The 6884-nt window shown below is 41.5% G+C and overlaps 2 non-coding genes across 2 annotated transcripts; both read right to left on the bottom strand.

The window, feature by feature from the left end:
* Window positions 1-1134: 1134 nt before the first annotated feature.
* Window positions 1135-1221, bottom strand: TRNASTOP-UCA (transfer RNA opal suppressor (anticodon UCA)). Its single transcript has one exon. It is a non-coding gene; the product is annotated as a tRNA-Sec (tRNA).
* A 2414-nt stretch (window positions 1222-3635) lies between these two features.
* Window positions 3636-3722, bottom strand: TRNASTOP-UCA (transfer RNA opal suppressor (anticodon UCA)). The gene has a single exon. It is a non-coding gene; the product is annotated as a tRNA-Sec (tRNA).
* Window positions 3723-6884: the final 3162 nt, after the last annotated feature.

Here is a 6884-nt window from a genome sequence, read left to right as displayed (position 1 = left end):
CCTCCAGACTGGATACAATTGTATCAATGCTCTGTGAGCTTACCATCCTCTATACTAACACAATTTGTTCAGCTGCTGATGTGCTCAGCTCACAGAGCATTGTCCAGACTAGATACAATTGTATCCATTTCTCAGCTGATATCAGGGGTCACAAATACCATTGGTGCAACCTATGCAGCTGTACAGGGGTCCAAGGGGTACAGACCCCCTTTTCCTGCCTAAAAAAAATTTAAGGTATAAATTAAAGTTACCGATTGTCAGAGTGAAAGAATAAAAATCTCAAGATGTTCAGACGTCTTCATCTGAGCAAACTAAGCTGCCGTGTAAAGCATGGCGGAGAGAGAAAACGGAGAGAAGATACGTTTCAGGATTTCTTTTTATATGTCGATAGACAATTGTCCTGAACATGGAGCCGCTAATTATATTAATTAACTATGATAATAATTATGAGGTCAGGCTCACAAAAGCCTAATATTGGCGAACCTGAGAAATGCGCGTGATTCAGGTGAACGGAATATTAAATGATGGGAACTCCCAGTGTAACAATAAGAACCTGGTGCGGCTATAATAAAGGCAAGCAAAGAGGAAATGCAGTGTAAAGCATGGATTCCTGGACTGTGCGACCCATGGAAGCGGCCCTGACATGTGAGACGCGGGTTACATTGTGATTCTACGGTTTTCGAGTTCTTTTTTGTTACATTTGGAAGCGACACTTTGGGACCATTATTATTATTTAAGGCGTTATTTATTGTTGTGGCTGCTCCCCTCTTCGGGGAATTGTTGGATGGCGCTTTTACCAACCCGCTCTCCGGCAGAAGTGACCACCCGTCCTTCAGCTCTTTTTCTATTCTATCTGCACAACATGGGAATCTGCCTGATGGAGGCTGAAATTGAAAATATTATTTACAGGCGCCGCCCTGCAGGCAGCGTCAGGTATCGCAACTCTGCACCATTCACTTCAATGCACTCCAGATAAAGCTCTCGGGGGTCTCCATGGGCCTCCGCCTCTTCTGCTCCTCCGGCTGCAGACATGGGGCCGTGTGAACAGCGCTCAGCCCCCAATAAATGCGAGAAGCCCCCTATAAATGGCTCCTGAGCTTCCAGCATAAGGAAAGACTCTGCCCAAAATGTGAGCGCCCAGAGGGTGGAATTGAACCACTCTGTCCCTAGACAGCTACAGGTTTGAAGCCTGCACCCCAGACCACTGAGGATCATCCGGGCAGGAGATCTGGGATCGCTCGATCCTATTTATAGTGGATCCTGAGGTCAGAAGTAAAGTTACGGAGATTATTAATATTTGATTGTTTTACTATTGAGGGAAATATGAAATCAGTGTGAGAAATATCGGGAGATAATTGCCCTGAACCTGCGGCTCCAACCACCGCTGGATATTGCTGCGGAGCATTTCCATGTTATTTGCATAGAAGCCGGCAGCAATGCATTGTGGGAGATGGCGGAGCGGCCACCTTCCTGCTGGCGGAGCGACCTCTGACCTTGTAGTGAGATCCGGACAGAGATTAGACCTTTGTGAGCTGTGAACTGCGATCCGGGAATGTCGGAGTTAAAAAAGTAAAAATCTCACAAGGATAAGAATTGTAGCTGCAGTGTAAAGCATGGAGGAGGGAAAAATCATTGTAAGATTCTTCTCACATTAATAGACAATTCTCCAGGACTTGGAGCTGCTAATAATCAAGTCACAAAATATTGGAAAATCTGCCCGGCTGCGCCACAAGTGTAAATATCAGCTGAAATATCGATTACCGTAAATGACCTGAACTCATAGAATAAAGAGCAGATGGCCAGGCTGATATATGCGGCCATAATAGAGGAGAAAGGAAAAGGGAAAGTGCTGCAGTGTAAAGCATGGCTTCCTATACGGCCGCTCCCATAGTACCGCCCTATGGAGACACATGTAGATGAGGCACGGCCGGTCCGGAGCTGAAATTCAGCCATTCCATGTGAAAGTAAGCAGTCCCGTGCTCCCCTCGCCCCCTGCTCCAAATGGGGGTCTCCATTACTAATATTACCCTGCCTGCTGGAAACAAGACTTACAACACCTGCAATAGTGCAATAGTCATAATAATAATACCGCCATATGAGCTGAAATAATACCACAATAATAATATTACAAGATAAGAGACAAATATGACCAGACCATAATAAAATATTATTGTAGTGATAATTCCGCCATAAACATCACTAATCACAACCTCTGTACTAGGACTGATATTACCCCCATACGGTGACCATATAATGGTGATATCAGGTCTACACCAGAGCTCAGCAGACCATATGAGTGTACTGTGGAGGTCCTCACCAGTGACAGAAAAAAGCCATAAACTCACTGCTCTTACAGCAAAGAATCCATAGTCTCACTGCTCTTACAGTAAAGAATCCATAGTCTCACTGTTCTTACAGTAAAGAATCCATAGTCTCACTGCTCCTACAGTAAAGAATCCATAGTCTCACTGCTCCTATACTAAATAATCCATAGTCTCACCGCTCTTACAGAAAATAATCCATAGTCTCACTGATCTTACAGTAAAGAATCCATAGTTTCACTGCTCATATAGTAAAGAATCCATAGCCTCACTGCTCTTACAGTAAAGAATCCATAGTCTGACTGTTCTTTCAGTAAAGAATCCATAGTCTCACTGCTCTTACAGTAAAGTATCCATAGTCTCACTGTTCTTACAGTAAAGAATCCATAGTCTCACTGCTCCTACAGTAAAGAATCCATAGCCTCACTGCTCTTACAGTAAAGAATCCATAGTCTCACTGATCTTACAGTAAAGAATCCATAGTCTCACTGCTCTTACAGTAAAGAATCCATAGTCTGACTGCTCTTACAGTAAAGAATCCATAGCCTCACTGCTCTTACAGTAAAGAATCCATAGTCTCACTGATCTTACAGTAAAGAATCCATAGTCTCACTGCTCTTACAGTAAAGAATCCATAGTCTGACTGCTCTTACAGTAAATAATCCATAGCCTCACTGCTCTTACAGTAAAGAATCCATAGTCTCACTGCTCTTACAGTAAAGAATCCATAGTCTCACTGCTCCTACAGTAAAGAATCCATAGCCTCACTGCTCTTACAGTAAAGAATCCATAGTCTCACTGATCTTACAGTAAAGAATCCATAGTCTCACTGCTCTTACAGTAAAGAATCCATAGTCTGACTGCTCTTACAGTAAAGAATCCATAGTCTGACTGTTCTTTCAGTAAAGAATCCATAGTCTCACTGTTCTTACAGTAGAGAATCCATAGTCTCACTGCTCTTACAGTAAAGAATCCATAATCTAACTGCTCTTACAGTAAATAATTCATAGTCTCACTGCTCTTACTGTAGAGAATCACCTTCTGTGACTGTGCTGTAGCCTTCTTTCCTCTAGCTGTAGATTTTGCCTCCTCTGTCTCCTCATTTATCTTGTGTAATGATAGTCCTTCAGGCACAATCCGGCGCTAATACAACTCTATGGGAAAAAAACATCCGGCGTAATAAAAAAAACGATCCGGATTGTGTCTGAAAGAAAAAAACTGATGTGTGAAAGCAGCCCCCAATAAATGCGAGAAGCCCCCTATAAATGGCTCCTGAGCTTCCAGCATAAGGAAAGACTCTGCCCAAAATGTGAGCGCCCAGAGGGTGGAATTGAACCACTTTGTCCCTAGACAGCTACAGGTTTGAAGCCTGCACCCCAGACCACTGAGGATCATCCGGGCAGGAGATCTGGGATCGCTCGATCCTATTTATAGTGGATCCTGAAGTCAGAAGTAAAGTTACGGAGATTATTAATATTTGATTGTTTTACTATTGAGGGAAATATGAAATCAGCGTGAGAAATATCGGGAGATAATTGCCCTGAACCTGCGGCTCCGACCACCGCTGGATATTGCTGCGGAGCATTTCCATGTTATTTGCATAGAAGCCGGCAGCAATGCATTGTGGGAGATGGCGGAGCGGCCACCTTCCTGCTGGCGGAGCGACCTCTGACCTTGTAGTGAGATCCGGACAGAGATTAGACCTTTGTGAGCTGTGAACTGCGATCCGGGAATGTCGGAGTTAAAAAAGTAAAAATCTCACAAGGATAAGAATTGTAGCTGCAGTGTAAAGCATGGAGGAGGGAAAAATCATTGTAAGATTCTTCTCACATTAATAGACAATTCTCCAGGACTTGGAGCTGCTAATAATCCGGTCAGGACGGGTCACAAAATATTGGAAAATCTGCCCGGCTGCGCCACAAGTGTAAATATCAGCTGAAATATCGATTAAATGACCTGAACTCATAGAATAAAGAGCAGATGGCCAGGCTGATATATGCGGCCATAATAGAGGAGAAAGGAAAAGGGAAAGTGCTGCAGTGTAAAGCATGGCTTCCTATACGGCCGCTCCCATAGTACCGCCCTATGGAGACACATGTAGATGAGGCACGGCCGGTCCGGAGCTGAAATTCAGCCATTCCATGTGAAAGTAAGCAGTCCCGTGCTCCCCTCGCCCCCTGCTCCAAATGGGGGTCTCCATTACTAATATTACCCTGCCTGCTGGAAACAAGACTTACAACACCTGCAATAGTGCCATAGTCATAATAATAATACCGCCATATGAGCTGAAATAATACCACAATAATAATATTACAAGATAAGAGACAAATATGACCAGACCATAATAAAATATTATTGTAGTGATAATTCCGCCATAAAGATCACTAATCACAACCTCTGTACTAGGACTGATATTACCCCCATACAGTGACCATATAATGGTGATATCAGGTCTACACCAGAGCTCAGCAGACCATATGAGTGTACTGTGGAGGTCCTCACCAGTGACAGAAAAAAGCCATAAACTCACTGCTCTTACAGCAAAGAATCCATAGTCTCACTGCTCTTACAGTTAAGAATCCATAGTCTCACTGTTCTTACAGTAAAGAATCCATAGTCTCACTGCTCTTACAGTAAAGAATCCATAGTCTCACTGTTCTTACAGTAAAGAATCCGTAGTCTCACTGCTCTTACAGTAAAGAATCCATAGTCTCACTGCTCTTACATTAAAGAATCCATAGTCTCACTGCTCTTACATTAAAGAATCCATAGTCTCACTGTTCTTACAGTAAAGAATCCATTGTTTCACTGTTCATATACTAAATAATCCATAGTCTCACTGCTCTTACCGTAAAGAATCCATAGTCTGACTGCTCTTACAGTAAAGAATCCATAGTCTCACTGTTCTTACAGTAAAGAATCCATAGTCTCACTGCTCTTACAGTAAAGAATCCATAGTCTCACTGTTCTTACAGTAAAGAATCCGTAGTCTCACTGCTCTTACAGTAAAGAATCCATAGTCTCACTGTTCTTACAGTAAAGATTCCATAGTCTCACTGCTCTTACGTTAAAGAATCCATAGTCTCACTGCTCCTACAGTAAAGAATCCATAGTCTCACTGTTCTTACAGTAAATAATCCATAGTCTCACAGCTCTTACATTAAAGAATCCATAGTCTCACTGCTCTTACATTAAAGAATCCATAGTCTCACTGTTCTTACAGTAAAGAATCTATAGTCTCACTATTCTTACAGTAAAGAATCCATAGTCTCACTGCTCTTACGTTAAATAATCCATAGTCTCACTGTTCTTACGTTAAACAATCCATAGTCTCACTACTCCTACAGTAAAGAATCCATAGTCTCACTGTTCTTACAGTAAAGATTCCATAGTCTCACTGCTCTTACGTTAAAGAATCCATAGTCTCACTGCTCCTACAGTAAAGAATCCATAGTCTCACTGTTCTTACAGTAAATTATCCATAGTCTCACTGCTCTTACATTAAAGAATCCATAGTCTCTCTGCTCCTACAGTAAAGAATCCATAGTCTCACTGTTCTTACAGTAAAGAATCCATAGTCTCACTATTCTTACAGTAAAGATTCCATAGTCTCACTGCTCTTACGTTAAAGAATCCATAGTCTCACTGCTCCTACAGTAAAGAATCCATAGTCTCACTGCTCTTACATTAAAGAATCCATAGTCTCACTGCTCTTACATTAAAGAATCCATAGTCTCACTGTTCTTACAGTAAAGAATCCATTGTCTCACTGCTCTTACGTTAAAGAATCCATAGTCTCACTGTTCTTACAGTAAAGAATCTATAGTCTCACTGCTCTTACGTTAAATAATCCATAGTCTCACTGTTCTTACGTTAAACAATCCATAGTCTCACTACTCCTACAGTAAAGAATCCATAGTCTCACTGTTCTTACAGTAAAGAATCCATAGTCTCACTGCTCTTACATTAAAGAATCCATAGTCTCACTGTTCTTACAGTAAAGATTCTATAGTCTCACTGCTCTTACATTAAAGAATCCATAGTCTCACTGCTCATATACTGAATAATCCATAGTCTCACTGTTCTTACAGTAAAGAATCCATAGTCTCACTGCTCTTACATTAAAGAATCCATAGTCTCACTGCTCATATACTGAATAATCCATAGTCTCACTGTTCTTACTGTAAAGAATCCATAGTCTCACTGCTCTTACATTAAAGAATCCATAGTCTCACTGCTCCTACAGTAAAGAATCCATAGTCTCACTGCTCCTATACTAAATAATCCATAGTCTCACCGCTCTTACAGAAAATAATCCATAGTCTCACTGATCTTACAGTAAAGAATCCATAGTTTCACTGCTCATATAGTAAAGAATCATAGCCTCACTGCTCTTACAGTAAAGAATCCATAGTCTGACTGTTCTTTCAGTAAAGAATCCATAGTCTCACTGCTCTTACAGTAAAGTATCCATAGTCTCACTGTTCTTACATAAAAGAATCCATAGTCTCACTGTTCTTACAGTAAAGAATCCATTGTCTCACTGCTCTTACGTTAAAGAAT

Source organism: Ranitomeya imitator, chromosome 6, assembly GCF_032444005.1.
Source record: "Ranitomeya imitator isolate aRanImi1 chromosome 6, aRanImi1.pri, whole genome shotgun sequence".
Taxonomy (NCBI): Eukaryota; Metazoa; Chordata; class Amphibia; order Anura; family Dendrobatidae; genus Ranitomeya; species Ranitomeya imitator.
The sequence above is the reverse complement of the archived record's forward strand: the minus strand, read 5'-3'. Positions and strand labels throughout refer to the sequence as shown.